The 14832-nt window shown below is 47.3% G+C and overlaps 1 protein-coding gene across 1 annotated transcript in view; it reads right to left on the bottom strand.

Annotated features, from left to right (window-relative positions):
* Positions 1 to 14387, bottom strand: part of Myo16 (myosin XVI) — a 531552-nt gene extending 517165 nt beyond the window's left edge. Inside the window, exon 1 of the mRNA XM_087193116.1 lies at positions 14154 to 14387. The gene's annotated coding sequence lies outside the window, so the exon portion shown is untranslated. The remainder of the gene's footprint in view (positions 1 to 14153) is intronic.
* Positions 14388 to 14832: the final 445 nt, after the last annotated feature.

Below are 14832 nucleotides of genomic sequence, written 5' to 3'. Positions count from 1 at the left end.
GCAATTTCTCCCAACTTCTTGTGTCCTAATTCTCTGTCCTCGGGGTTACTTCTGCCTTTGTTCTGACTTGATCCATTTTCCCAAGCAGTAATTATCTGCATAGGAAGCAGGTGCCGCTGTCTGAGTCGCATCACACGCGGTGAACGGAAGCTGTAATTCAGGGCTAAGAAATACCTCTCTGCTCAAGAAGTAGAGAACGCTTTGGGTAGAATATTTTAAAGGTTACCAGGATTTCCCTAGATCTGGGTGTGAATTTTTCCACTTTCTTACAGGATGATATACTGAAAAGACTAAAAAATAATCAGCTAAACTCAGAATCTCAAATTTCTGGGGCAGAAGCTCTTTCTGTTTCTCTTGAAAACCTCTTTGAGGGTGTTCTCTTTCTGTTATATGATCATCCTTTCATTCCTTAGAATCAGTAGGGTTGAATTTATATTAAATCATGAGTCACATGAAGTATGCCTGATACAGTCTTCCCCAATGCCATCCATTGGCCCAAGGTCAATGACGTCTTGATTAAAAAAAAGTTACAGTCCTTTTTCTACATGAAAGATACTACATTATCACTAACCTTTTCTAGGGTAAACCTTCCCTGCAAAAGTTTTCACATTGTTCTATCTGAGCTTTCGTCATTCTAGTTTATTTCCTCTGCATATATTCCAGTTTACCAATCTTTGAATTTTTATGATTCCCTCAAATGAATATATTATTCTAAACATGAACTCATCAGCTTAGGACAGTAGACACTGTACTTCAATATCAGCATTTGTGACAGCAACACTGGGCTTATGATGTTTAGCATTAGTCATGGAAAACCCAGATATTTATCCTGAGTCTTCTTTCATCAAGACAGGTCCCTGACCTTCTGAGTTGGTACCATAGTTTGAATCCACCACCTGGAACTCACAATTTCCCCAAGAAATTTCCTCTTGTTATTCTTAAACACTGACTTGTCGGGAGTATTCAGGTCCATAGCTCTCCCTCCCCTCCCCTCCTGGGTACACTCCTCATAGACATGCAATACACATGTGCCCGGGGGCGTCTTGGGACTTGACCATAGAACATTATCCATAATGTTCTCCAAGCAGAAGCCTCCAAGCTCAGTGACAGTAAAGGTGGAAAATGCACTCTGATAAACTTGTAAGAATTAAAAATTAAGAGCCTACAACTCATACAACAAATGAGCATGACTCCATTCACACAAATTTCACGATCACACAAGACAAAACAACAATGCTCAGGGATGCAAATTTAGAGGATAAAACTTTTTTTAAAAAGCAAAGACAATAAACAGCATGAAAACAGACATGGCAGGTAGTGGAGTTCTATAAAATATATTATTCTATACAAATATTTACCTAATAAGAATGTAATCAGTGTGCATTTATTTTATATGTATTTTTTGTTTAGTATTATAGTTTTCAATAAAAATGGTGAAAGCTACACGAAGAGTTTATGGTCACAACTATTCTTCTGAAATCTACATTCTAATCCAGAGGTGATTTCAGGTGCCATTTGGTCATGGGTTTTGCCCCTTTCTGATCTATTTCCACTTCCTTTGTAACTTGTGGTGGCTTTAAAAATAGGTTTGCTTCTGTCATGAAAGCCGCATGGCTGGAGCATGAGAGAGAGAGAGAGAGAGAGAAATAGAGGAAAACGAAAAGTAGTCCTGGGCCCCAATGGAGGGGGTAATCACCAGAGCAAGCAGGACACAGATCAATTGATGCTGATCTCCATGCAATTCTTGACCTTGATCAATTCCACCCAAACTATGTGGTTCTTAATGATAGGGAAATGGTGTAACAAAGTGTGATTTGTGTACACTCATTTGCACTCATGCATACATACATGATCACCCGTGCCACTCCTACAGACAATGCAATGGAGGGTTGGATGCCAAGGTCTAAAGTTAATTTCCAAACAGTCACGGGATTCTGAACAATTTCGTTTTTCTCCTGTATTTTTTAATGTTTCTATATTAACCACAAACCCTTATTCTAGCTTCTGAATAAGGAAGCTCTGCCCTCGAAGTACTCTCCCATTGTACATGTATTGTACAGTCTTGATTCCAATCTGGAATTCATTACAGTCTCCATTGGTCCTGCATGATTTCATCTAGGTCAATGCCTCACTGCATGTCCTCTTGTTATCACATCTCTCTAGCTGTTCCTTCAGCTATGTCCCACTTGCTATGGTCTTTCTTGGCTCTGGGCTGACATTGGTTCATTAAATATTTTACTTTACAGTAACCTTGGTTCAACATCTTTTGTCTTACTCAGATTCTTCTGAACATAGATGGGTATACTAGTTGATCAGGGCAAGAGAGACATCTGGGAAATCCAAGAAAGTTTGCAGAATGTCTTATTAAAATCAAATTAAACTTAAGTCCATGGCATGGTGCCCACTGCCACATAGATACAATAACTAAACAACACTATGTGAATCCAGCTGCCTTTGTGAGAACTCCAGGAAATAGACTGGAAGTCTCAGGACCTGAGGTGGATGCAAGCGAAAAAGAACTGCCTTGAAATATGTCTGAGAAGCCTTTGTTTACTCATGAGCTCCTCTCCCCCCTGCCCCCCGGCCAGCACAGTTTTTCAAACCAAGAGTTAAGAGAGTAAATGCCAACTCATGGGTTCTTCTCCAAGAAGGAAGGAAAAGAGAGCAACCTGCATCCACCCACAATTCAGGAGACAACAAAGACCTCATTTTCTCTTTACCCCAACTCCAGCATTAGTGAAAGCACTGTGGTCCGCATCCCTGGGAGCGACTGAGAACTAAAAGTAGTTATACAGCTTCCTACAGGAAACCTGCACCCCACGGAAATGCACCAGGGAGGAAGAGATTACAGATTCAGAAAGAGGAAAACTGGTTGGGAAATTACACAGGAGCATTCAAGAGGCCCCAAGAATTTCTAGGCAGGATGGTGGATGACGATCCTCCTCTATAGGAAGCCAGTCTGCAGAGAGGGAAAAGGTGGTCATTTTTTCAAACGTCTAAGTCACAGAAAACATAAAGAGTGCAAAGAAACAGGGAGACATGTAGCAAAGTAAAGAAGTGAATGGAGAACAAACATTTGAAGATAAAAATAACTGAATTTTCCAGAATGAATGACAGGTAGGACTTCACTGATTTAAGAAGCACAAAGTTTATCAAGCAGTATAAATTAAAAAGGTCCTAGCCACAATGACATGAAAATACAAACAACTAATCTCTAGAAACCAACCTTAAAAAAACAGAAATTTATCAAACTACATGCAAAGGAATTCAAAGAGTCATCTGGGAGCCAGGTGTGATGGCCTACGCCTGTAATCTCAGCACTCTGGGAGGCTCAGGCAAGAGGATCGGAAGTCTGAGCTCAGCCCAGGTGACTCAGAGACTTAGTGAGACCTTGTCTCAGAATGAAAAACCTAGAGACCTAGGGATGTAGTTCAGTGCAAAAGTTTGAGTTCAGCTGAAACAGAATATAGACAATTAAGAAAAATCAGGAAAACAATGTATGAACACAATCAGAATATCAACAAAGAGAAAGAAATTATTTAAAAATTATTTTAAAATAAACAAAAGAAATTATTAAGAAAGAAAGAATTATTAAGAAATGAAAGAAAACTTTAAAAAAAATGAAGTAAAGATTCTGAAGCTGAAGACCACAATAACTGAATTTAAAAACTCAGCAGAGGAGTTCAACCAACCAGGTCAAGCAGAAGCAGAAATCATCAAATTCCAAAAGAGGTCATTTAAAATTACCTAATCAGAATAAATAAAAAGAATAAAAGTGAACAGTGTCTAAGTCACCTATTAAACACCACTGAATGGAGCAATGCATACATTCTGAGCATCCCGAAGTCTCTCAAAGATCCAGAGAGAGAGAGAGAGAGAGAGAGAGAGAAAAGCAGAGAGATTATGTGAAGACATAGTGGTTGAAAATTTCCCAAATGTGAGGAAGGCAGTAAATATCCAAATTCAGAAAAGCAACATATGCTAGAATGATCCATGTCACCTATACTCAGCCACATTATAATCAAATTGTCAACAGACAAAGAGAGGATCCAGACAGCAGCAAGGAAATGAAGCCTGACATGTAGAAGCGAGCTAACATAAGACTATCAGCAGATCTCGTGTAGAAAATTTGCTGGACAGAGGAGAATGGAATGGAAGATTCAAATTGCTGAAAGAATGAAAAAAAAAAAAGAAAAACTGTCAGCTACAGTGTCATGTGCAGCACAAATGTCTTTCAAAGTGAAGGTAAAATAAAAACTTCCCCAGGTATACAGAAGCAGAGGGGGTTTATCACCACTAGACCTGTCATAACAAATACTAAAGAGGATCCTTCAAGAAAGGCAAGAAGAAAGGTAGCAGAAAGGGAAAGAATAAAACTACTGCATGACATATAGAAAAAAAATAACAAAATATTTTAATTCTTATTACTTAGTAATTATTTTGAATGTAAATGGATTGAACTTTCCAATCAAAAGACAAGAGTGGCTGAGTGGATTAAAAAAACAAGCTCCAAGGGGCAGGGATTTGGCTCAGTGGTTCTGCCGCTTGCCTCACAAGAGCAAGGTCCTGAGTTCGATTCCTGGTACCAAAAAAATTTTAAAAAAAACAAAACACAAGCTCCAACTGGTTGTAGTATCCAAGAGACTCACTTTAGATGTGAGGCCACAACACAGGAGGGAAGTGAGAAGATGAGAGAGATATTCCATGAAAACAGGATCCAACAGAGAGGAGGTGCCAGACTTTTATCCGACAGAACAAAGATTAAGTCAAACGTGTCAAAAAAGGAAATGAATACATATACAATGAATAAAATGGTCAATTGAACAGGAAGATATAGCAGCTATAAATATATATACGCCTTCAACATCAGATACCCAACTACATGACAGAATCAAAGCAGGAAGTGGGCAGTAAGGCAACAATAGCAGATTTCCACACCCTATTTTAATAATAGATGGAATAACTATATAGGTCAATAAGAAATAGAAAACATGAACAATATTATAGAGCAATTGGACCTAACAGTCTTTTATAAAACTCTTCACCCAACAAGAGTAGAATATATGGGAGATTTTTTGTTTTGCTTCGTTTTGCTGAAAATTGCATGTGACCCAGCTATACCTTTCCTGGGTCTATTCCCAAAGAGTTAAGACATCATATTATGGTGATACATTCACACCTGTGTTTACATCAGCTCAATTCACAGTAACTATGCTCTGGAAATGGCCTAGATGCCCATCAACACATGAATATAGAATATTATTCAGCCATAAAGGGGAATAAAATCATTGTTTTGCAGGGAAGTGGATGGAACTTGAAACCTTAATGTTAAGTGAAATAAGCCAGACACAAAGTTAAATACGGCATTATTTCTCTTATGTGAGAAACCCAAACTATAAGTAAAGATTAAAATAAAGGAGTGATGGAAGGAAACAAAAAGGCAGACTTTATAAAGATGGGGTAGGGGACAGAGGGAGGTAGAGAGAGGGGTAAAGAGATCTAAACTGATTCAGATATGACATATGCATGTACCAAAAGAGATGTAACTGTTATGCGTCCTGCAACATATAGATGAAAACAAAAGCTGCAGTAATCAAAACAGTATGGTTGTAGCACAAACAGACACAGAGACCAACACGGAGAAGAGGGAACCCAGAGGATCCTTGTGCACACGGTCAGAGGGTCTTCAATAAGGGGACTGAGACCGCTCCATGAAGAAAGCTCAGCCTGCTCATATGGTGCTGGGGAAAACGGACATCCATACATGAAAACCAGCCATGAATTACACCTCATAGTGCATGCCCAGCACCCAGGGAAAGCTGTGGTGAGAAGTGAGCCCTCCAGGGCTGGGGTGGCCCTGCCTCCGTGGCTCTGCTGGCCGTGGGCCTTGTTGCCTCTCTGGGGCCGGCTCCGTTCAGTGCCTGCAGCTTTCTCAGCAGACAGTTCCTGGCTTGCCCAGCTTCCCAGGGTCCCTGCTGTCACAGCTGCACACACTGCCCTGTGAGAGGCGCACTGCCTGGCCTGCCAGGCAGGGTGCGGAGAACTGGAACCCACACAGGCAGTGTGAAGCAGGTGGCCATGGTGAACACCAGTATGCAGTTCCTCACAGAATCATCAGTAGGATTACTGCATGGTCTGGCAATCTCATTTCTGGGTACAGATGCAAAAGAACACAAAATCTCGAGGAGATATTTATACACCCATGTTCACTGCAGCATTATGCACAACAGCCATGGCGAAATCAACTTTCATGACCAACCATGAATGACTGGATAAAGAGAATACATAGCTGTCACATGCTACCAAACACGAACTGCAGGAAGCGAAGGTACACGAGATCCACCAGTCCCAGGCAGACAGGCACTGCAGATTCCACTCACCCGTGGTACCTCTGATAGATGGCCTGACTCACAGGCAGAGAGTAGGATGTGGGTCCCAGGGCTGCGAGGTCGGAAGAGCTGTTCAGTGGGTTTTGCAAGATGAGGAAAGTTCTAGACATCTGTAGCACTGCTGCAGTGTGCAATTTAAAACTGATGAGATGGTAAATTTTTCATTTTGTGTATTTTAGCACATTTTTTAAAATTGCACCGAGTAAAGCAAAAACTAGCAAATGAACTTGGGTATAAATTCTGAGAACATAGGAACCTTACAAATTAATTTTCCCAGATTCCTTGTTTTGTAGAAGAACAAACTAGCATTAATTTTACCCAGCTTTATTCTCAGAGTGAGTGATCAGATCAGTTTTAAATGACTGACTTTTGTAGACTATTTTTGGTTATTTTTCACAGGTTCAGAATTGGTGATGTAGTATGCCCAAAATATATAATTAGTTTTTGGTAAGAATCCATGCACTAGTTTACAGCTTCTAGGATGTTTCACTTGAAGCTCAGAGTGTTTGACTTACCCCAGTTCTCTGGTATTTCTGTAATTCTACAACTCTTGCACTATATATTTACACTATTTATATTTATCATTACCATTGCCAGTGGCACCCTCGAAATCACACAGCAGTACCGCTTCTCAGAAATGCTTTTGTTTGCAAACAATCTGGTTCGCAAACAGAAGCATTTGGCAAAATGTTATTTTTGTTGTGAATTCTGCATCAGGGTGGAAAACAGGACCACAACCATCTCTCCCACACAAACACAAACACAAATATGACCATCTTTGCCCAAATCATGGAACAAAATAACTTCCCGAACCGAGGTATCTGCAGTTCTCAGGGTGATGGCACAGAATGGACTTGGCCTAACTTGAATTCACTTAAAAATGTTAACTGACATTTGAATATCCTCATCTGTCTTGGGCTTTAACACAAGATTCTTTTGCTTTCTTTTAAATTTATTGAGTGTTTTCTTAATGGAGAAGGGTACAGAGAGACAAAAATCAAGCTGAGTTGTGTGCGAGTCATAGCAGTTTTCAAATTGTCTCTGCAGTGTGAGGCGCCTCTGTGGCCACGCAGATGAGCCTCACTTTCTCCTGGCTTCATGGGCCCCTTCTTCATTCTGTCTGGATGGTCTGCCCCTGCGTCCCTGCTAAATGTCCCCTCCCCGGTGGCATCTCTAGGTAACACCTTTCCTTAGTCAGTGATGATACCAGGTGACCACGAAGCCATTATTTTTCGTCAAGGAGGCTTCCTTCCCACTGGCATTGTGTCTAATTGTACAACTCCTGCTCATCGAGCTGTAATTCTCTTTCCCCTAACATCTTAAATCCCACTCTCCTGCCATGTGCTACACACAGCACTGTCTTGACAGCACACACTAGGGTGCGGGCCTGCAGGAGGACCCTCTTTTCCCATGTTAGGTCACACATCTGTCACTGCTGGGTCTTGTGCCCTTCAGAGGACTTCTTTCCTTTCTGGGGTTCCCAGTGACATCTTGATAGAGAGCTCAAATGTTCTTAGCTGCCCAGACATCAGCCGAATGAACTTTTCAGAAGAGTCTAAACCCACTGAAACTTTCTCCATGGCAGATCAGCCCTAACTGAAGTCTCGGAGTGCCACTGAAAACGTGACCTCCTTTAAACCTACGAGTCACTCTGTCTGGCCCCCTGCATGCAGGAGAACACACATTCCCCACACTTTCCCCGAGAAGTGGGGAGCAGAGCAGGGATGCCAGCCTCCTGCAGCCTAAGGGAGCCCCTTATTGGTCATCTTACGCCCATGATTTCCCGCCTCAGTATCTGCTTTGTATTCTTATTAGCAAAACTCCACTTGGACCCTTATCTAAATGTTTGTGCATCTGTAGCTTTAGGGAGCTCCCATCCCAACCAATAAAGTGTCTTAGAGTCACACCAAAGTCTGTTATTTGTTTCTGCAAACTGTAAAATAAAAATAGCAAGCCTAACCTATATAAAACTGTATCCTCAGCATCCTCCTCTAAGTTTCTTCATTTCTTGGGCTGTATTTCTCTTGTCTTCCTTGGCATTAAGTTTTAAATCACTGAAATAAATGGAAAGTTAATGGCTCTTTGTCCCAAATAATAAAGATAAAAGGCATAGTAATAGAATTTTTAAAGAAGATTTGGAAGCTCATGGAATCATTTCTACCCAGGGACTACCAGCCACATATTACTGAGCTCTTATAACCAAGAATCTAAATTGGAAAGAAAATGAGTAAGCCGGGTAAGACTTTATCATTCTTAAAGGAATTATTTAATATTTCACATTTGTTCATTAAAGGCATATGGTTTCACATGCTAGAGGTTGCTAACGTCTCAGGTTTATTTTTAAAATACTAACTAATTCCAGCAATAAAAATGAAATTAAAATGCTTTCAACACTCTAGTTACAGAAAAAAAGAGGCATTCAAAGGCCTATTTTTATGTATAATTCAATTTAGCTTATTAGAATTTGAACATCACACTTGCCCCTATCCAGACCTTCAAACAAACGTTCTATCCAAAATGCTCACATAGACATTTACGAAGTATTAACTCTCCTGCGTTGTTGTTCAATAATAATTATGCCTGTCATGGTAACTATTTGTAGATAAGGGATAAGCATCAAAACTTAAGAACTAAATATGACATCAGTTACTTGCACATGATATGAGTCATATATTTTTGTTGAAATTCTATACATCTGCAATTGATGTTTGTTAAGTCCAGTCTTTTCCAGTGTTATAGTTATTTGCAAACTCACACATACATTATATTAGACGTGAGCTTCAGTTTCCATTGTTGCTATGCATCAGGGCCTGGCTAACGTTTCTGTAAGGGCTCAGATGCAAATCTTTCAGGCTCTGTGGGCTGAAGGACCTGAGCTCTTCACACAGCTTTTGCTTGGGCTGTTGATTTTTGCCTAACTATAATTTTTGAATGTAAGCAACATGCCTAGCTTCTGGGCTACCCACAAACAGGCTACAGGTTGAACGGGGCTCAGTGGGGTAGGTTATTGCAGCCGGCTATACATGGTTTCCTACATGCATTTGTTAAAGAAGCAATTCCTTTTCATTTAAGAAGTAATAAGAACACAGGGTAAATAATCAGACCTTTGCCGATGTCTGGATCCCTCCTAAGCTAGCAGTGTGACTTTGAATAAATTACTCAGTCTCCCCGTATTTTCTTTTCCTTACCATAAAGTGAGGACATGCTTTCTGAGGGAGGGAAAAGAGGTGGAGAGAGAGTGAGAAGGACGAAGAAGGCAGGATGTGACTGCACAGGTGCTCTGTCCAGTGGGGGAGCTGGGCAGTGGGAGCCTCCAAGGCTCCTGTCCATGCGCAGATGCCTGGCACGCTGAGAGGGTCAGGAAGCGGCCAGTGCCAGACTGGGCAAGGTGGACAGTGAGCAGCTCTTACACCATGGGGAAAGGAGATGTCCACAGAGGGGCGGCTGTGGGCTCCTGTCCAGCACACCGGAGGAGGAAAGAAGCCACTGCACTAAGGAATGCTGAGGTCTGTGCAGAGAGCTGCCCACAAGCCAGTGTGAGCAAAGCTAGGCATGTGACTCCAGCCAGGGAGGAGGAGGTAGGCAGCCGCTCAAGCAGAGGAACAAGCACCTTCACACTGTGGGTGACAGGAGGTCTCTCAGGCCCTTCAGCAAGGGGAGTCCTGGCCAACGGGGCATTTAAAATAGACTCTGGCAACGGTGAGCCTGGCTTGGAGGGGCACAGATGAGAGCAGAGGAGGAAGCAGGGCCTGATCACTGAGTCAGGCAGGGGACTGAGAAGCTTGGGTAGACGGGCGTGGTGGTGTGCACCCGTAATCCCAGCACTCGGGAGGCTGAGCCTGGAGGACTGGTTCGAGGAAGCAATGAATAGCAAAGATTAATTTGAGCAATCATCATGGCATAAATTGTAAAGACCTGAAGATGAATGGAGACTAGAAGGGGAGAGGGAAGGGAAGAGGGGGCAGAAGAGGAAATCTGGGTAAGAAGCAAGAGGAAGAAGAGAGCAGGCTCAGGGAGGGCAGCAGAGGCCAAGGTTTCAGTGTGGAGATCCGAAGGCAGGCGTGGTGGGGACATTCAGTCAAGGTGGCCTGCAGGGAGACACAGGTCAGAAGGTGCAGAAGAGCTGCAGGCATTGGTATGGACGCAGCCACACAGCAGTGGTCCAAACAAGAGGACAACGAGGGGGCCAGGATGGTACAGAAGGAAAGTGGCCGTGCAGAGGGCCAAAGAGAACACTGGGTCCACTGAGGAGTGGGAGAGAGTGGGCTAGGCAGGGGCCAGAGGAGCCGGACGGCAAAGGGCAGAGGAAGGAGTTGCAGGAGGGGAGAGGGTACAGGTGGAGCCGCTCCCAGCCTGCCCCGGGTCCACGGAACCACAGGCAGAAATCACGACAGCCAGGTCATGCTGGCTATCTTCCCAAGCACAACTGCAAATAAAGAACTGCAATCTGGTGGGGCACGCGCCTAGTCACACAGCAAGACCCAGCCTCAGATAACACTTGACATGATCTGGCCTCAAGCTTAAATGTATTCAAAGATTTTGTCTGTGTAGATTTTTAGTTACAGTGCAGTAATGTAAATCTAAACATCTCTCAAATGAATTGCCTTGTGCATTGTCTTTCTGGTGATCCAAAAAATGAAAAAAAAAAAATCGAGCTGGAAGTCTTCCTAACAAATAGGAAAACCAGGCCATTCAAGCCCCACAGAGAGGCAGAACTTGAAATTCCTAGTGACGCGGTGATGTGGCTCTCCTCCACGGCAGACCCACGGGGTGACCCAGGGCCTTGCTGGGTCCCAGCTCAGGTTCCAGTCCTGCAGGGCCGGCTGGAGAATCCTGTCCGCTCCGGCTCCTGCAGGAAACCTAGAAGGACAGCCCAAGGAGAAGCCGGCCCGACCCTGGACAGCGCTTACTAATCTTTTCAGTCAAGTCGCCCCACACGTGCACCTTTGCTCATTTCCAGGAACTGTTAATGACATTTTATTACTTTACGCTGTGTGAATGTCCCGGGGCACACTGCCTGGAAAACAAGCCCCTGCTTCAGACAGGCAAGCTGAGGGTCAATGCTTGACTTACAGGAGCTCATCAGCTCGGCTTCCTGAAGCTCTGTAAAGCTTAGGGACCAAGTGCAGGGCAGGGTGTCAGGATGTGACGGCCAAGCTGACCAGCAGCCCAGAAAGCACAGCCTCAGCAGAGGATCCACGTGTGCCAGGACTCTGGGAGAGGGGTGGCTGCAATGGGAAGTGGAATGAGTGTCTAGGCCACTCTGCCTCCTGGCCGGGCAAGTGTGAAGAGCACAGGAGAGAAGGGATGGGACAGCAGATGGCCCGCGGTGTGTCCTGACAGGGCGCCTCACCTCCCCAGGGTGAGCATCCCACCCCTAAGACTGTCCTCACCTCCGCGCCTGCAGGGGCAAACCCACTGTGTTTTCTGCCCGGCTTTGCTCTTTTCAGGCCTCCAGGGTTAACTGCATGTGTTTAATCTCAGTGAGATCCCCGGGTCTCTTGGCACGCTCTCTCTTTGCTCTCTGAAGCCTTAACAATGAACGGTGCCTTGTGTGGAGCGGAAGCCGGACAGGAGAACGAACCAGACAGGGCTGGGGATGGACAGAGAACCGAACGGAAAAGGCCCAAGGAGATGGGAGGACTGCGGCCATCTGTCCGAGACAGGACGGCCAGCCCCGTGTCAGGAGGGGCTCGGGAAGCCAGCCCTCCACACTGACAGACACGCCAGCGCCCAGAAAGACACCAAGTTCTGCTGCTGAGCTTCAAGGGACTCTCTAAACTCCCCGGTCTCTTTGCCTCCTTGCAAGGCTAGAGCTGGAGCTAATCCTTTGGAAAGCTCCCTTCTCCCCCCAGCATTTTCTCATTCTAGGAACACAGGCTGTCAAGAGCTCAGATTTGCCTGGGGAAAGATGTGGAAAGGGCAGACCTGCTGCTCAGCCGCTTACTTAGCCCAGGCTCAGACTGAGAGCAGCACCATTAGCAAGCGGCCCAGACCCCAAGCACAGCTTTGCTCGTTCATGCAAACGTCTACCACATTCAGTCCGCAAGTTCCAACCATACGTAAAGACACACACGTGTGCACCGATATGTGAGACACACACGTCTTCTCTGAATCTCCTACCCACCAGGTTTTAATCCCTCCCTGATTTCCTAAAGAGGAGGACATGTTTCTAATTTTATTCAGTCTCCTTCTGTGGCTCCTGGTTAGCAGACACGCCCTGGTACCTGCGGGGGACGAACTGCTTAGGGATCACACTGCCGACCTGGGGCTGAGGCTGCCAGAGCTTGTATCTTCACGCACTCTCCAATTCCCCACGGGGCTATCTTTAGAGCGTTGGCTGCACATGTAAAATACCCTAGCTATTTTGCGGAGTCTTGAACAAACCATTCACTTTATTAAATCCTCCCCCAATTCTCATAGGATCCAGACCAGCCCAACCATTACACTGTGCCCTCTAGATGAAGCTGTATTGATTAAACTAATTTGTTCTTTAGTAAACAAATATCACTCTCTGGATGATTTCTGCAGGCTGCAATTCAATCTCTAGGACATATTAGGGCTGGCTGTAAAGCAATGACATATATGCTGGCTTCCAGAAAAACCCACCAAACATAAACCTCTACGCTCAGGCGAGTGGCCCTCATGTGAGAAGAGACCCTAGTTGTCAGGGTTAAGTGTGGATCACATACACCTGCATGCCATTAGCAAACAGAAAGCATTCTGACAGACACGTGGTACACAACTTTAACCTATGGACCGTGTGAAAGCTTTTAGGAACACCTGGAGCTATTTGCTCCGGCAGCTATGCATTACTTCATGTCGGGAAGAGGAGGTTGGACGGTCTGGGAGTACTCATGGCTGCCCCTCCTAAGTCTGGGGCTTTGCTCCCTGGATCGCCCGTCCTCCCTCTGAAGTCTAAATGAAAAACTCCGGGCCATGAGCGGTGCAGGAGTTCACAGCCTCCCAAGAACGCACGGCAAACACGGGTGGAGGCAGTGACCCTGGCCCAGCAGAGACCTGGGGACTCCTGTGATTCTCACAGACAGCCAGAGCAGGAGGTCGGCCAGGGAGCGGCCCAGCGCTGCCCCTCCGCCGCCCAAGACCCGCTAAGTTTGGCCTGGCCCCGCCGAACCCGTCCGGGGCCAAAGATCAACGCGGGACCTTAGGGTTCCGGCCCCACCCCGCCTCCCACGCAGAGTTCCGAGCCACAAGTGAGCGTCCACCGCTGGCTGCACCGGCAGAGCTGAGCGAGCTCCACCTGGTTCCGGCGCCGGCTGCAGTGACACCGACGGCCGCCGGGTCCACCCCGCCTGGAGGGCGACCCCGCCGAGCGGCCCCGAGACAATGGACTGGCAGCGCCCGCGGGTCGCTGGAGGGCGCGGACCCACTTCGGCCTTCCCGCTCGCACACCTTTGTTCTCCGGCGGTCCCTTTCCGTCCCCGGGGAGGGGCCGAGGGGCAGAGGCCGCCCGCGCCGCCCGCGCCGCCCGCCCGCTTCTCCACCCGGGAACCGCCCGCCCCAGTCCGTCTGCCCGCCGCGCCCCGCCCCGGCCCGGTCGGTCCAGAGTTCCGCGGGCTCGGCTCCGCCCGGCCCGGCCCGGCCGGGGCTGCAGCGCCCCCTCCCCGCCCGCGCAGCCAGGGCGTCCAGCGCCTCGGCGGGACTCGGGCGCGGTCGGAGCAGCCGCCTCCGCGCCCAGCGCCTCTGGCTCCGCAGCGCCCGACCAGCGGGCCGAGGTCCCCGCGCCCCGCACCGCCTCCCTACCTGCGGGATGCGTCCGGCGCCGGCGGCTGCGGTGGGGCTCGGCGTTCGGGGCCGGGTGCCCGGTGCTCGGGGCTGGGTGCTCGGTGCCGGGTGCCCGGTGCTGGGCGCTAGGTGCTGGGCGCTAGGTGCTGGGCTGGGGAACGCAGTGCCCGGGTGGCTGGGACCGGACCGCGCGCCGCAGCGCCCTCCGCAGCCTCCGCCCGCAGACTCTGTCCCCGCCCTCCGGCCCCGGCCCCTCCGCGCGCGCCCGCGAGCCTCCTCCGCTGGGGACCCGCGCGTGGGGCGCGCGAACTTTCCCGGCCGGACTTGTGCCCGAGCCGGCGCGGCGGCGCGGGGACAGCGACCCGCGGACAGCGCCCGGAACAGAGGCCACGGCGGCGGTGACCCTGGCTGAGCCGCGCGGCCCGGGGCGGCTCAGAGACTTGGGTGGCCGGGGCCGGGTGGGGTGGACGAGGGTGCTGCCCGCCGGGCCAGGGGTTCGCTCGCGGCCGGCTGGGGAACCTGTTCCACGCGTGCTCAGGCTGAGGCCACTGAATCAAGCGAGTGTGCATCGCACACGCGTGTGCAGATCTGAAACAGCAGGGCGCCTTGTGCTTGTGCTCAGTAACAGCATTCAGTGAGTTTCAAACAATCAATTATCTGGAAAGTTGTAGGATACATGCGTTATAAAAAAGTATTG

Source organism: Heterocephalus glaber, unplaced genomic scaffold (assembly GCF_053883595.1).
Source record: "Heterocephalus glaber isolate CG9 unplaced genomic scaffold, H.glaber_assembly_v1.0 deba00001579, whole genome shotgun sequence".
Lineage (NCBI taxonomy): Eukaryota > Metazoa > Chordata > Mammalia > Rodentia > Bathyergidae > Heterocephalus > Heterocephalus glaber.
This window is presented reverse-complemented; position numbering and strand designations above follow the sequence as displayed.